At 28.4% G+C, this 17,942-nt stretch overlaps 1 protein-coding gene across 3 annotated transcripts in view; it reads right to left on the reverse strand.

Moving 5' to 3' along the window:
- LOC100167668 overlaps positions 1-17,942 on the reverse strand; it is a 155,790-nt gene that overhangs the window by 103,309 nt on the left and 34,539 nt on the right. The gene's annotated exons all lie outside the window — the stretch shown is intronic.

A 17,942-nucleotide genomic window follows, 5' to 3' on the forward strand; every position in this document is an offset into this window, starting at 1 on the left:
GTCATTCAAAAAAGTAAAAACTTGAAAAATTATAAGGATAAAAAATATTAAAAATATGATTTTTTAAGAAAAACGTTGTTTTATAAGCGACTTGAAACTATGTAAAAAAATATTTGCAAAAAAATTTACACTTTTTGAAATAATGAGTGTTCAATGATAAAAGAATCATCCGGTAAAATACTCGTAAATTATTAGCAATGGGCGACCATCCAACAATTATTAATTTATTGGTTTCGATTTTACTGGTTGTAAAATGACATGGTTATTTTAACAACAAAATTCTCGTTATTTCATAATCACTGTAAATATCCCCCTCCCCCCGTGCAGTATCTGAATCCCAACGGTTGGGAACTACTGATATAGTCTAAAATATAATTATAGTCTTTGTAAGTCACAGATAAATCGAAGGAAATATTATTAATTATTTTTATTGTACTATGTAATGAATTTTAAATATGCAGTATGAAATCAAAGTGCGCATACGCAAGTAATATACTGTCGTATAATATATAACAAGTAAAATTATTGCAGCATAGGTTCAAAAAACAATAATAAATTAAAAACATTAACAATTCAGTAATGGGTACCTGATTACTAATTTTAATGAAAGTTATATAATCAGAGTAGGTATAAATATTATATATAAGTTGTTTAATTTAAGAATAGGTAACGAAGATTTAAAGATATTAGTGTATAGATATATTTATTTTTCTTTTAATTAAAAATCTCATCTGATTTTGTAGATATGAAATTGACATACTATAATATTTATTATTTTTAGTTCGTGTATGTAAATAAACGAATAGCTATTATAAGTATCTGCATAACAATTTGAGAAATATCATAATATTATTATTATGAAACATTTATTTTTAAATATTGATAGTATATATATAGAGTTTATACTATAGACCAGTAATAAATGTTTTTTTTTAACAATCATTCAATACAATTTAGTTTAGTATCCAGTATATACTAGCTGGTATTAATCTAGTATATATGGACCCTTTTTGATAAACCCATTTATCAATGTAATTAGTAATTACCAAAATCTGGTTATTGTAACATATGCATGTAATAGTGAAGTACATCTAAATATCTTTGTTCATGATATATACAAATTACATATTAAAAATAGACGAAATTATTTTGAATCTAATAATTTTTTATGCATACAATTTTACTTTTGTTTTAATTTATGTACACAAATTATTCATTGGAAACTCGTTTCATATAGTATCATTGTTTGTAAATACAATATACATATAAAATAGAACATAAAATAATTAACAGTAATTAACATTATATAAATCGAAATAAAAGTGATAAATAATATTAAACTAATAATATAAATAACAATATATTAAATTATTAAAAAAATTAAAACAATGAAAAACTATTCTTACAAGAATCTAGATATTTACCTACACTTTAAAACTGTGAAAAAGATTGAACTACCTACCTACCAAGCTAGGTATTTAATGACACCAACATTTTATTAGGTGTATCTATAGTGAAAAAAAACCAGTAGGTAACATTATAGATCGTATGATATAATTTTCACTGAATTTTTTTTGTTCAATAATTGTGATTTACCTAGAATATTTTGAAAAAAAAATGGATAGTAAATATTCCAGTATAACTTAATTATTATTGATACTGATTTAAACAACATAGGTTCTAAAGAGGTAGAAAATTAAAATAAAAATGTCTTCACGATGTCTGTTTTACATTTGAATGTCGGTCGATTAAACGTGACATGCAAATTAAACTGAGCTGACTGTACCAGAACCAAAAATGCAAATCGAGTTATTTCCTGCATAGTTATCACGGTGTTTTGGTGCTTCAGAATTGAGGGCTGGGCGTTTTAGAGTGAAGAAGTGCGAGGGGTGAATTTGTAATTGTGTTGGGACTAGGGTTTTGTCCCCGTAAAGGAAGGAGAGGTGAAAAAAGTCCCGGGCATCATTGAACGATGGCGACGATGATGACCCAGCAATGAAAAATGATTCGCAGGGGCTGTACAGACAACATAGAAAGGGAAAGATACAAAGGTCGGTAGATGTCTGACAGGTGGACCTTTTTCAGGACTTTTGGGGTAATAATTGCTTAATTTAAAAACGTCAGTCACCACGATGAAAAATAACCCAATGACAAACAAGACACTACTACAGTTGTATTAGTAAGTATCTTTTAGAACACTCCTTAATTCGTCTTACATTTTTTTTTTGTTCTCGACAATAATATTTTAGTACAATGTATCAAATATCTGATAATTAGATGAAATATTTTATACATTAAAAATAGGTAAAGGTACATTTGTAAATTAAAAAAATAGATTGACAAGTGTTAGCATTTATTTTTATCAAACTACAATATTCAAAATGTAATTAATAAGACTGTATTTTGAAAACTTAGCCTAACTTATAAAGATCCACACTATTATTTTGAGTAATCAGCTGACATTTAATGTTCAGCCACTGCATTTAAAAATAATAAATTATCACTATTTTTTTACTTTATTTTATAAGGATCAAGTACACAGCTATTATAGCTTTACCAACATCTTATTAAAGTATTAGCGAACTAAAATAGGTTATATACACGACAAGTATATCATCCACATATATTTAAATAATAATAATTATACTGAGCAGCATAAAGTTACAATATCATAATTTATAATTTAAAATATAAATAGTTTATTGTGTATATCAAAATGTATTAAGTTGTCTGTGCCAAGTGCTTATAATGCACGTCTATAGAAGGAATCTAAAGCAAGAGGTAAGAAAACACGTTTTCCAAACACCTGTACAAGTCAAAGATAATTAATCAGAATTTTGAATACCATAGTCTATATATGATATAATCTCTATAAGTGGAGGTTCGCAAACCTTATTCGTGTGAGTTTCAATTCCCACCACGTTGATCCGGGAACCACTGTTATTGGCATCGTTATGGAAATCTGACGGATAAAATATCAAACGGGTTTGTAGAGAGAGAAATATATAAGAGCGAGGGGAACACGTTTGGTCCGAGTCAATTATTGACCAGCTTGGATATAATATTACACCATGCGAAACCATCAGCATCCACAACAGCATATCGTAATCAACAAAATGGTATATACATATACAGTGTTCCGATAGTTAGGTAATAAAATAATACAACCTCCAATAGCCCAGGAATGGCCGGTCGGTCGTGCGCACATAGTTTCCGCTTCATTATTGGCGAGCTTGAACCACTCTTCATTATTATTATTATTGTTATTATTACTATTATTATAATACACCTGATGATGGCCTGGTTTTTAATTAAAAAATAATAATAAAAATAGCGAAATAAATTGAAACCACTGGGTATAATAACGAGATACAAGAGAGGCAAAGCCCCCTCAGGAACGATAGGAATTCCAACCTGTGTATGATATTGTTGCAGAAGAATGCCGGTAAAATGTCAACGCATACAAGGGTTACCATGCAATATATTGGGCACAGGGAACTTGAATGAAAAAATTCCTACCTGCATTTACTATTTACCGATGCAAACGCTGATGGAAAGGGAGGAAAGGAAAAATGCTTTTCGTAGTTTTTACTTTTTATTTCAAACATACAATGGTAGTGTATGCCTAACAACCCTCCACAATACTTTTTTATTATAATATTATACGTGTGCATATTTTTAATTAAAAATCAACGAATAGAAAATGGCAGGTTGACAATAATCGCAAAAAAATGGTCGTATTAGTTTAGAAACTGATTGAATGCCACGAAAATATTTCCTTAGACATTCAATTGATGTTTTAACCCAGTTATTTCCACTCATAATCGAATGTATTTATTGTGGGGCTGAAATAACATAGATATTTGCTTACCAATGCAATTTTACACTTAAACTGTTTGATATAAGTCTGCATAAACAAATGCCATATGATTTGATAAAACAATGAATAAACATAATATTATACTAATATACTATGTATACTATATTACCAAATAATAATATAGGAACACAACACAAAGTATACACGTTACATGCAATAAATATAAAAGAGATGAGTAAGATATTAACAAAAGTCCATTTTAACGAAACAAGTATAGTATAAAAAATATTTTTACAATGTATATTTTATGTTAAGCTATTGAAAACTGAATACAGTATTTATCATTATTATTATTAATTACCTAGAGTAATATAAAACAATAATTCTAGAAAAATATAATGCATACAATTTTTATTTAACTCTGTTCTGTTGACATTATTATTTGTTTTAACTAATGGACATTAGTTATTAAAATAATTTTAATAACTATTAAATAACAGATTAAAACCGTATAAATTAAAGAGTATTCCTCGCTTGACTTTTAAATCCCAATCTCCCTTTGGTACTTGATATTGTATTGACCTTCAAAACTAAAGTCGGCTATGTCCCTTTGGGATAAATATTTTTTTTCAACGCATAGTACACGTTCTAATAACACGTGTAAATATTAATTTAATATCATTTTTTATATTTTATACGCCAATAAATGATACATATTGCATGTTAAGTACGAAAGTGAAATATATCTAAGTTAAAAAAATATATATGTTGACCAAAACCTAAATAAAGTACCTAAGTGATTAAATAATACTGAATTTGTATAGTAGATATTGTACGTACCTATACATTATATTTTATAAATAAAATATATACCTTTATAAATTGTGATTTTTTTTACTAAAATGTAACAGTATTATAGCTTGACAATTATTACATTTTAACAACGAATAATAAATAATAAATGTAACTTTATGAGTCGATAAGTAAGTAATAATAATAATAATATATAGATGCGCATTGTGCATGAGTATAATATAGAATAAGATTATTATTTAAGATTTATTTTATAAGATATTATTTTTAAAAAATTTAAAACAGATGTGAAAAGAGTTGATTAACAGAGGATTGACATTTTAATATATTTCAAATAACGGAATGTTAAAAGACAACCGAAAAATTAAAATAGGTACTCCTGAAAAAAAAAAAAATAAAATCAGTAATTAATCTCAATTTTAAGTTCACTATACCTAGGTAGGTACTGATTAAGTATAATATATTGCAGGTAAAAAAAACTGTTTATGAAACAAAATAAAACGCAAATGAAGTGGTTTGATGTGGCGCGGTGTTTGCATTCAGTTATGAAACGTGTTCTGAGTGTACGCACCGACCGGTGTCACTAGTTTCTGGATGGGTAAACCACCCGGGTTCTTAATGGCAAATCCTTTTTACATATACGCGTATCCAAACCATCCAAATCCTCTCTAGTAATAGGCTAATGATCTCAGTTGTCGAAGCCTTATTAATTTAAAAAAAAAAACGCAGGTGGCATAAATATGAATGTTGTTATGTCTCACTCCTAATCAATATAAGAGTATGATGCGTACGCGCTTGTTATTAATAGCCAATAGGCGTATCTAATTAATATTAGATCGGTACTATAATAATATAGATATATATTATTCAATGACGATCATAAAAAAAATATTTTTTGACTTAGTATATGGTATCAATAGGTATGGCCTAGTATGTACCTAACCGCTAGTACAGTTTAAAAATAGGAACTATGATTTATATTTATCGTGGTCTACCAATATGTATCTTTAAATAGTGTAAGCTGATTAAGTAGGTACACTCAATAATATGTATAAAATATACAAAATATACTTATGTATGTATATATATATATATATATATATATTACACTGCCCATTAGTTCAACTGTCAAATTCAGTCATATTACTCATTATAGAAGTTTAAGACAAATACATGTGTACAATTAACTTTAAATAGGTAGGTACACGTTTAAAATTTATATAAATTCCATACTAGTGAATGTATGTTTTACTTATTATGAAAAGTTATAATACCTACTATACCTAGAGTTTATCACTGCAGTTAATACAAGCTTCAAGCCCAATTATTATTATTGTTTTAATTAAATTTAAGAAAAAAACAAAGGCAGATTATCATACACAACCAATTAACAGTTAAGATTGTTGAGGCAATAACTTTTCATCAGTCTGATGAACATTAAATATGAGCACGCGTGTGTCTGTGACTAAGTCCGTCTCATTAGGCCTCATAACCCTACTATGAATTTAATAGTTTATTTTTAGATTTTTTGGCTTTAGACTTTCGAGTTTTCGTAAAAGATATTTTTTGCTAAAGGGAAAAATATTCTTTTTTTTCCTAAACACAAATTTTACGCGACTCGAAGTTTACACATATTTGCATATGCGAACGTACGTAATAATAGGTACCTTTATATTAGTGATATCTGGTGGATACACGATACCATTATTATTATTATTATTATTATTTTAAGTAGAAACACTCGTGTTACTGAAACGGTCGCAGCTCTTCGGAATCGTATCGCGATCGGGAGGCAAAAAAATAATAAATAAATAGATACGAGGGCTGCGGCGGCAACGGCGTGAGAGCGTGCGAGTTTCGCGCGACCGCCGTGCTCCGAGTTCGTGACGATGCGACTGCTAAACGAATTAACAAGTATAACACTATATCGGACAAGTTTGCCGCACCGCCGGTGCTATAGTTTCCCACCGCCGCCGCCGCCGACACCAACAACAGCGGCGGCGGTTGACCCGTCCACCACCGTCGTCACCACCACCCTGCTGCAACCATCAAACTCGCTACCCTCCCGCCCACACTCGCTACCCATCCACCCCATCGCACTCGCTCGCCCACCCACCCGACCTATGTACAGCACCGCCACGTCCATCTCGGCCGTCCGCCCGTACCGCCGGCGTTGCCATGGTGACCGATACTGTTGTACACATCAATATTCTTTCCTGCCGCTGCCGAGCGGAGCTTCGCCGACGACGACGACGACGACGCCACGCCGCGGGCCCTCCCCTACTTCACCGCCGTCCACCGTCCACCGTCAGACCGTCACACCAACAACACGCCGCCGACACCGGCGTCCCTTCTTTTACTGACTCCAGAATAATGCATAAATTAGTGTAGCGACCAAGACCGGGACACACGCGCGCGCGCGCTCCTGAGGCTTCTGTGTATACAATTTTCACGAAAATCGTCGCCGAGTTTAAAGAAATCGCGCTAATTCGTATTATATTCACACTTTTTCCCACAATTTTTTCCCCAACAAACCAGCGCGTGGCACTAGCGCCCGAGACGTCAAGTGTAATTAAAACGCGAGTAACTCCTGACGCGATTATAGAAGTACGCCAATTTGGCTGCACTTGGCTAAATTTATTTTTTTATTATTTATTTTTTTGTTTAATCGTACTTAATACAGGTACCTATATAAGTTATACACGATTTGTCGATAACGAAAGTGCCTATTAACTCGAACGAACATTGCACATATGTACCACAGTACACGAGTATATACGCACGCGACATAATTTATACAACTATTTAAATATATATATATGTATATATATAATATGTATGTACTATATACATATACGCGTTATACTCCATTAGTTCGTACCTACGAAAGTTTCAGAGTAATTATTTAACTTCTGATTTAATTTTGAGTTAACGGAGAGGAAATATCGCGACATTAATAATGCTTATCGGTTAATTCTATTACACGTAACTATAATATAATAACACGACGCAACGAATCTTGGTCGATGTTTATTGATTCAACTACTTGACTAGATACCACAAACATTGGTTATGACAATATTATGTTAATAAAACCGAATTTTTGAATCAAAAGTTTTTATATTAGCTATGGCTAGTATGATATAGGTAGTATTTTTACATAAAACTACGACGATAATTGTATTATTATTTTTTTTAGTTCACTAATTCTATTATTATTTACATTAGACGGTTTAACAACGGTTACATGTACCTGTGTAATACGATAGTAAAATTGTTTTGATTATATTGACGCAGAGACCGTAGAGTTCACTACGTAATATAAAAATTTGAATAATAAAAGAAAAACAAATAACAAGTAATTTACATAAATAGAACAACAGATCTTTTGAAAAGTAACACAAGTATTGTCCATAATTATTATGTCATGTTCATATTATGTAACACGAAATTGTGTATTTACTAGGAAATGTTTCAATGAAAAATGGGGCTTATAATTTATTTACACATTTTATGTATAAAGTGTTTAGATACCGGCAGTTTGTATTGTTACTAGTTGTATATAACAATGATTTAAAGAATTTTGATATTTTGTTTATTATTTTGAGTACCTAGGTATTTACATATTATTATGTACTTAATAAAAATATGGACAACAACTTATTACTAGCTTATTAAAAAAAAACTATGCATATTATAAGCGGTTAACTTTAACCCATTAATAATTGTAATAACTGGATATGATACCAAAGGTCAAAGGGTATAGAATAGAAAGGATCATTTGATTATAATTTATAATATATATATATATATATATATATATATACGCGCTATTACAGTCAAACTTTCGGTTAATCTCTTTAATTCTGCTACGAAGTTGATTCAGAAAAAATAATCTACAGTTTATGATAAATACTGAAATTGAACAACGATACACGAAACACGACTATCATCATAATTAAATTTTAAAATGAAATCTAAGGTAACGATATTCATATTTAACAGATGTAGAAATGTAGAATAATCAACTAAAATTATTATTTTTTATTTTATGCGTTAAGGGGTTATACATTATAAATTGTTTAATTTTCAGATTCAAACAAAAGGATATTTATAATTATTCCAGTAATTTATAATTAGATACGTACATTTTACTGATTAGTATAAAATATTTTACAACAGTTATTGTATATTATATCTGATAATATTATCAAAGATATTATCCTTAACCTATATAATATTACATGTAAAAAATTAATAGGTATCTATAATTACCATTGATTAATATAATATAATTTTAAACAACAATAATAATAAAATTTTAAAACCACAAAAGGCTGATATTCACAATGCATTTCCAAATTTAAAAAGTATTAAATAATATTAATATTAAAAATTTATAATATCTTACATAATAATCTACTATAAATAAAGTTAATACCTACCTATATCTAATGTAATTGTCCACTTATGAGTTTTTAGGTTTATTTTAATATTTCAATACCTACTTAGTACTTATAACCTTAATAAATAATCTATGAAAAATTAAAAGCACAGCAACGCTTTGAAATCTGTCTTATTTATCGGATAACCGTTAAAAGTCCAATATAGGTTAACTGTTTTATATAGATGGACCGTTTAAATTAACTTATTAGAGTTTTCGACTTAAGTATATGAGAAACAATCAAATTATGTTTAAACAAGTGAAAACAGAAATAAAAAAATAATTATTAACAGTTAAAATATTTAATAACTATGCGTGGACACATTCAAAAATCCATGTGATACTAAAAATATAATGATTGGAATAAAGAAAAATAATAAAATTACAAAATTATGTTAATTTGGCTTTTTTTGCTCTTGTTATTGAACTCTTAAATATATATCAAATACATAAATATAGAGTATATTATTCTAGTGTTTTCATAAAAAATTAAGATGAAAATAAAATACAAAATATTGTACAACCGTAGGAAATATAAACAATTTTAACATATTCAGTATAAATTGATGTAGACTAAATAAAATAACGAAATAATACATGAAAATGCAATTATAAAAACAAATTATTTAATTATTAATGCTTTTAACTATTTATTAATTAAATTTATATAGTCATTATTTAATTACAAAAAAAACTCCCTAATAATACTAAATAATATAGGACAGTGTTCAAATTAGATTACTACCTATGGTAAGTCTCCTTGTAACCGTGGCAACAGATTAACAATCTTTGAAAACTTTTACTGGTGCGAAGAACAAAATTAATGAAAGTGCAAACTCGTGTTTTCACAAAAAACGTCTTTACCAGTTTTTGTATATATTTTAATTTTTTAATATTTTAATGTTATACAAGCATTATATTTATATATTTATACTGTAAAATACAAAATTATAGAATTTTTTTTTTTTTTTTTTTTAAATTATGTATATTTAAAATATTCATAAATTGAAGTAATAAAACCGAGAATAAAACACACTTAAAAGTCAGAAAATATTTAAATGTTTTACATGTTAAATTGATAAATCTACTGTATTTGAATTAAAAAGCGATTAGTAGGTTAGTTACCTAGCTACTATAACTGGGGGATTCTACTGTAGAGTAAGTGTTGAGTGTACCTCGTCATTGAGTAGGTCATGGAAGTGTTATACTATGTGAGTTCAATGATTTTTCTTCTTTAAATTGCAAGTAGTTTAACTATTATAGATCAAAAATTAAAAAATACAAGTTAGTTCAATGATAAATTAAAATTTTGAGAGGTGACAGTCCATATTCTAAGGATATTGCATTGTATATATATATATAATATATTACCATTTAACTATTATTTCATGTGATATAACTAGCTATAATTTACTTTTAGTCAATTCCGAAGTAGGTATCTATATAGGCATATAGATACCGTAGAACGGTATGAAGTGGTTCATGGTATAAGTAGCTTAAAATTTGTCTTCATATTTTTTAAATTTCATTGTATTTACTATTTAGAAAATGATACTTAAAGTAATAGTGAAATATTTCAAGTTTTTGTGATTTATGTTTTTTTAGTATTAATAAAATAACAAAAATCGATGTTATATAACCCAAGTTTGATCAAAATAGTCGAATATTTGAAATGTCTGTAAATACCTAAAAAATAGCACAAAATATTATTACAATTTGTTCATGTCTAGAAAATATTAATATAAATATTTCGCGAAACTGTCAAGGCCCTAGCTATTAATTTTTGAATTATAACAAAAAAAAAAACAGAAACCACCCTTGAAGTTGAAGATCGAAGCATTTTTTTTAATATAAACTATAAAGTGTACATAATTAAAAAAAAAAACAACTTTTTTTGAAAACACAATATTTTAAAACCAATACATTTATCGCTCCACTCAAAATTTAAAAAAAGCATAATTTTTACAGAAATAAAGAGTGGTTATAATTGACCTGACAATACCCATGAAGATATATATTTTAAGAAATTAAAAGAAGCAAACAATTGTTTATTTGGAACTAAACAATGTTGATATTTGGATAATAAAAAATAAGCATTGTATTTTTTATTATATAAATATACCAATATATTTTTATTATATTGATGTTTACCTAACTAAAATACACAACCTCAAGAGAGCTATAACCAGGAGTTTGTACATTTAGCAGAAATTAGGAAGTCTTGGATTTGTAAACTTACTTACTCTAATCTGGTTTCGAATCAAGTTTAAAAGACCTAAAAGTGATAATACATAATGCATAACATATAAAAATATAATTCACTTTTCAAACATATTTTCCAATAAACTTTAAACGAATTAGTCAAGACTCAAAGACGCTCAAAGACTTTGTAATATTTATGATTTATTAATTTTTTTTATTGACTTAAAATACTTTCTCAAACAAATGAATTATTTATTTACACAAATGAAAACTATTTTTTCGCAGTCATGAAACGTTTTAACTTTTTTCATGGTTGTAGCCGAGATTAAGGTTTATAATACATATTAAAAACCTAATTATAATTCCATATGTTTATATTCATATAAAGTAAACTGACAAAAATACAGACATGTAATTCTATTCATGTAAATAACATGAATAGAATTACTTCTGTAGTGTTCAAAAATACTGTCAAAGTTTTTAAATAAATATTTTTAAAAAAATTTCCAGAAAAATACTAATTAATTAAATAACTAACGTATTTATGTAACTAATACACAGTTAAGTGGTAATAAACCTTTTGAAATTACAAACAAAGGTGAAATATTCAATGGACCATTCAATGTAAATAAATACGTTTTTTTTCACTAGTCATGTACAAAGTATGTTGAGAAATAAAAAGCATTAGTCGTTAAAAATTGCCGAATAATTAAGTGCTCAGTTTTTTCTCATTTAGCCTTAGCTAATGATTCCTCTTTTTGTGGTCGATTCAAAAGATAGATTAATGATATGCGCCGGCAGCGTCAGTGAAAAAAAATTGGACAAATTACTCGAAAAGGTTTGGAATGGTAAAAAGAGGGAAAAGAATAACTCACAAGGGCAGAGAGAAAAAAAGATACACCTCACTCTATCACTAAGTTCGATTGTATTATATATTTGAGAAGAAGGCGAATAAATCAACGTCCCGCGAATGGTGCTGAATAAGTTCTATTTTAAGGAGACCAACGCGAAGAAAGTAAAGGAAACTCATCTTTTTCTTTACGAAACGTTGCAAGAAATAAATTTCACTTTAAAAAGAAAAACAGAGACCGTAAGAATCCGAAAGGGTTGGCATCCAGGGAATTAACAAGAAGTATATATATTATAATAAAATATATGTATAATAAACCGTTTACAATACCTATCTTGAACTAATATTTTTGCATGCTACACTGGTACACGGCTAAAACGAAATAGGTATTCAATTGAAAACTTGAAACTCCGTAGACGACTGTTTCCAAAAAAAACTGTTACATTTTCGTAATTTTGCCACGAAATAAAAAAGATAATCTACGCGTTTTTACCAATATTTTTTTGTAATAATCGACCACCAAACAATAGTGTAATGGTTCATACATATTTATCGCCTCTGTACACGTATATATAAAGAGATATCCCCTGGTGCGATATATGAATGTACCTTTTGCTATAATACTGTACTGATTCTTACATAACTTTAAACACAATCACATTATTGTGGTTCCCACCCCTGTGTCTCTACATCATGATTGTGTCGTTTGCATAACGAGTTTCTAGATACCCTCTGAAGTAAAACATTTGCACTTTTTTGCCCTATATGCATTATTATTGTATATATAATATACATACTTAAATATAATAATATATGTTCAATTTTCATGTATAAATGAATACGTAGTCAAAAAGTAAAAAATGTTTACTACCGTTACTAAGTATTTTATACCTTACGAACATATTATTGTAAAAGTACCTATAAATTAAATTATTAGGTATATACGATTTATGTAGTTAGGTACCTATGTATAAATTATGTCAAGTTGCAAATAATATTCAAAATATCTTTTTCAAAATAATAGCTTTCTTTAAAATATAACATTTTTAATTGAAAAATATTACTGATAATATTAATTTTTATGTTATAAATACGAGTATGTACCTATTATAAGTTATTCTTTAAATTGAATAAATATTTTAAGAACAGATTTACCTAATTTAATTAAATAGATCAAATTAAAATAATATGTTATTTATAGTTAAAAAAATAAAATTATTGAGAAATTAAAAAATATAATATTTAATATTAATTTCTACATTATTCCGTATTCGGCATGAATTCAAATTAGTTGTAGGTACTGAAATTCGAACTTTCAACAGGTCATTGAAAGATTATCTGTATTTATTAAAACACGCTTAGTGTGGTTAGATTAATAGGATTGTTGATTATGTCACGGATTCTATTTTTTTTCAAGTACAATAACTCAAAGGTTTAGTTAATTTAATTGAAATGGAACACGCGTAAATGAATTAACACCATTTACATTACAAATGTTACAAACGTATACATACACCATTTATTTGAAGTTTAAAAATAAGTAAATACAAATTAATCGTTTCTCGTCACTTTCATTATAATGGTTCCATGAACTTTTATAATTTTAAGTATTATATAGTTTGTTACATCATAGGGGTACAGAAAAAAAGTAAAGACAAAATTAAATAACACATAAGTACCTATACTAAAATATACATTTTAATATTTATTTAATATTATTATTTTTTTGGAAAATAATTTTAATAATTTATTGTACACCCTTCCCCACAAGCCGGAAGGGCTATATACTCATTTTAAAGAAACTGTAATTTGTTACGACCGAGACTTTTTCTCTCTCTAATTCCACATTAACATAATTGTAATACGTTTTTAAAGCAAGTTCTCTCTCACTTACTCACTCTCTCTCTCTCTCTCTCTCTCTCTCTCTCTCTCTCTCTCTCTCTCTCTCTCTCACACACACACACACTATTTCTCTCCCTTCTTTCTCGTTCTTTAGACGAATTTGCGTTTAAACTTTATTAGCCGGAATTTCAGAATTGTTTACTTGGAAGTCCTCCGAAAGGAACAATTTAAATAAAAGCACTCGTAAAATGTAAATAGTTAACAATGGTATGGAGTAAAACATTTATTTGTAGTTTTAAATATTTTCAACCGTCACAAAATTAGGTCCTATATAAAGATATTTTACAGACATGTTCTGTGTAGGTACTTTCATAAATTATACTTATGAACATAAGGTAAAATAATTAATATAGCGAATGCCAGGTGTAATGCAACGCTTAGTTTCTAATTTTGATCAATATTATTTTTTAATTAAATTTATAATCAAGCAATTGAACAAGTAATATCATAAGACCAATAAAAATTAAAGTTGTATATAGCATTAAATGCTTATACAAACGATTAATTTCTAATGTAAGAATATATGTTTTGGATTTGAAAATACAAATTCATTAAAAACATTTTAAATAACTTAATTCTTTTCTCGCGGTGTATTTAATAGGATTTTTAATTAAAAACAATATGAAATTACACTTAGTACATTACTAATTTATTTGGGTTTAATAAAACGTAGTTTAATAAAAAATTTAGTTATTTTATTTAATGGAACGTAAATTATAATACATAGTATAGGATACATAGGTAATGCAATTATGGAAGAAATAAATAACAATTTTTTTATAGAATGATTTGTCGGTATGTCAAAGTTATTGTTTCCAAGTGGCCGATTTAACTATCATAAGAATGTAGAATATACTATTGTGATAAGTGATATTATGCTAACAATTCTGTTATTTTTTTTTGTTAAACGTTCTTAAAGTAGGTAGGTATATACAATTATGTTTATCAACCTACCATAATATAAGCAAATAAATTATATTTAGTAAGAGCACTTTATTTATTAGAACGTATAAGATCCCAGTAATATTTAACAAATATTTTTCAGTATACCTATAACAATTTATTGAGCCAACTAATAAAGATGTATATAATATGTATATATTATATGAAATACTACTAGGTACTTATATATAAGTTTGTAAATGTTTTCTATATATTATGGACCTTTTTATACTCAAAATACCAAAAAAATATAGCACCACCCGAATCGCACAAAAATACATTTACACGCACGCATATACTCATTTTGCGCGCGCGCAACGGCTGTAGTTTGACCCTTTGTATAAAAATTAATTTTTAGCCGACTCTGCGCGTCGTCCACTCGACCGTATACCACAAAAGAGAAAGATCGGTACCGGTGAATCGCCCCAGCTTTATATAATAATACAGTGGGGTGATTTTTTGGGGGATTAATAAACACTACTATATTATATATTATTATATTATACAGTGGACAGTAGCTCGGCGAACGACTTTTTGTTCTAAAATACGTTTCATGATTCAAACATTACAATGTATAATATACCCATATATATATATATGCAATATACACTATACTACATTATATATAAACACACACACGAAAACCAGTCAAATCCAAACATTATTAAAATATGATGTAGTGTGTGTTGTGTGTTGGAGTCTGCGGCGTAAAAGTACCCGGAGGCGTTGTACGTTTAATTTGGCGAGTGAACGCTCCCTGGTTTTTCGCCAGGGCCCCCGAAGGCAAACGCAGTTTAATTAGGTTCCGGAGACGATAGTCCGATTGAAAGAGAAAGAGGGAGTGAGAGAGAGGGGGGATGAAAGAGAGGTACGCCACCACCGAATCGTCGTCTCCGTGGACGGTTGTGTTTACATTTCATTTCAAACGCCAAGATACCTAACGGCTTACGATATATATACACAGCATATACATACGTAAGTTTACGTATATTTTATTTATAGTTTTATACTATGTCACGTAAAGAATACCTATCTTCTAAGCAACTGCATAAAAAAAGGCAATATCAAATTCCGTAATTCCCAAAGGTTTTAAGGTTCACTCTTCACAATATGTTTGTTAAAATTCCAACATATGAATAAAATATTATTTAGTATGAAATCGTATTCGGTAATAATTGTATGATTTGAGAAGTATATAGTAGATATGATTAAAAAAAACTAACATGGAAGACAGCCAACAATTTAATCACACATAATAATTATTCAGTAAGGAATATACATTTTATTATATTTCTCGTATACCGTGGAAAAACAAATATAAAAATTAAATAATGTAACAAAAATAGCGATATTCTCATTCAAAAAAATTTTCATCTAACTGTAGGTACAGTGGTACGCTCATAAATATATGCAAATATCTAACTATCTAACTTGTAAACAAACTATATAAATAGAATACAATTTAAACCAATATAAAATGAAATAAAATAGGTAATAAAAACATTATAAATTCCTATTAAATGTATTGTACAATATTATACATGTTATATACAATTCATTTTAAATATTAATATAAATTATATCCTGCCCAGACAAAAATATATGCTTTTGAATATACATATTGTACATATAGTTACCACATTCAGCGTTTTTACAAATGTTCTGGTTTTCTAGTTATAAAGACTGAGCAAATGATTAGTTTAAACCTGTCCCGAATAAATTATTCAGAAACCAGCAACTTAATATAGCGTGTATAGGCATTTAGCAGTTGTCCACGATTTTTGTCGCACGACCCAAGTAAAAAAATCGGTTAAAACATATAAAGCTTATCATCCGATTTCCGGGTATTGGATCAAGTGCACAGAGAGAAGAAGGGGTGAGTACTGGACAGTAAATGATCGAGGTGGATAATAACGTGATCCATAAAACTTTCAAAAATTAAAACGCTTGCATGTGCAAACGTGAGGTGAACAAAATTAAAAAAAAAAGTAAGCCTTTATGGGTTAGTCGGGCAATTAGTAACGACACTTACCTAACAATAAAAAAAAAATGGACGTTCGTGACTTTTGGCACTTTGGCAACACATAACTGGCCCAACGCTAGCGCTCACAATATTACACGACGTGCGAGGAAATCGCGTGGCTGAAGATCGTGTTTTTCACAAGCTTTAGGGACTATTATATCTTTAGATCAATAATATTTTTTTTCATTTAAAATATAAAAATAAATTTATTTTACGAAGGTATACATTATAATATCCGAGTTCTGTCTGTGAATATAAACGTCTAATAAAGATCGCAAGAGAAAAACGGTATTTTTTACTTAAAAAGACTCATTCAGACATTTTGATAAATGAGGTTTGTTTTACTTCTCGTCAGCCGTCGTCATAACTCTAGAAATCGTCTCCACCGAAGGCTCACTTTTTTCACCCCTATACACACAGGGACAACCCGTAAGTAATGAAATTTCCCCCCCCCCCTCTTCACGGTCACTACAAGAGGAAAACGAGATCGAAAGGAATTTGCATAATCCTCGACACATTTCGCCAGTCACAAAAAAATTAAATATATATACAAAAATAAAAAAAGCTTTTAATTTCTGGCAGTGAAACGTTTAAATTAGATCTAAAAGTGTATATAAAGGTGATTTATAAATATAACAGAATAACTAAAATTTAATACTAAAAAAAATAATCATGCATACATAAAAATATAAAATAGTATAGGTACCAATACTAAACATAAATATTACCCGGTGAATAGGCATAAAATTATTAATGAAAGTAGTTGATATATTACTCGATACATTATCATAATCAAAATTGTTTATCTGAATTGCAACAACGTTTAAGAGGATTGGAAGCAGTGATTTTCTATATTTGTCTAACACACGTGGAAAATATAGGAATTTATACTAGTTTTCATTCCAACACGCCAATTGATCTAGTGAAGCGAGAAGAATTCTAAAAA

Source organism: Acyrthosiphon pisum, chromosome A1, assembly GCF_005508785.2.
Source record: "Acyrthosiphon pisum isolate AL4f chromosome A1, pea_aphid_22Mar2018_4r6ur, whole genome shotgun sequence".
In the NCBI taxonomy this organism is placed as follows: Eukaryota; Metazoa; Arthropoda; class Insecta; order Hemiptera; family Aphididae; genus Acyrthosiphon; species Acyrthosiphon pisum.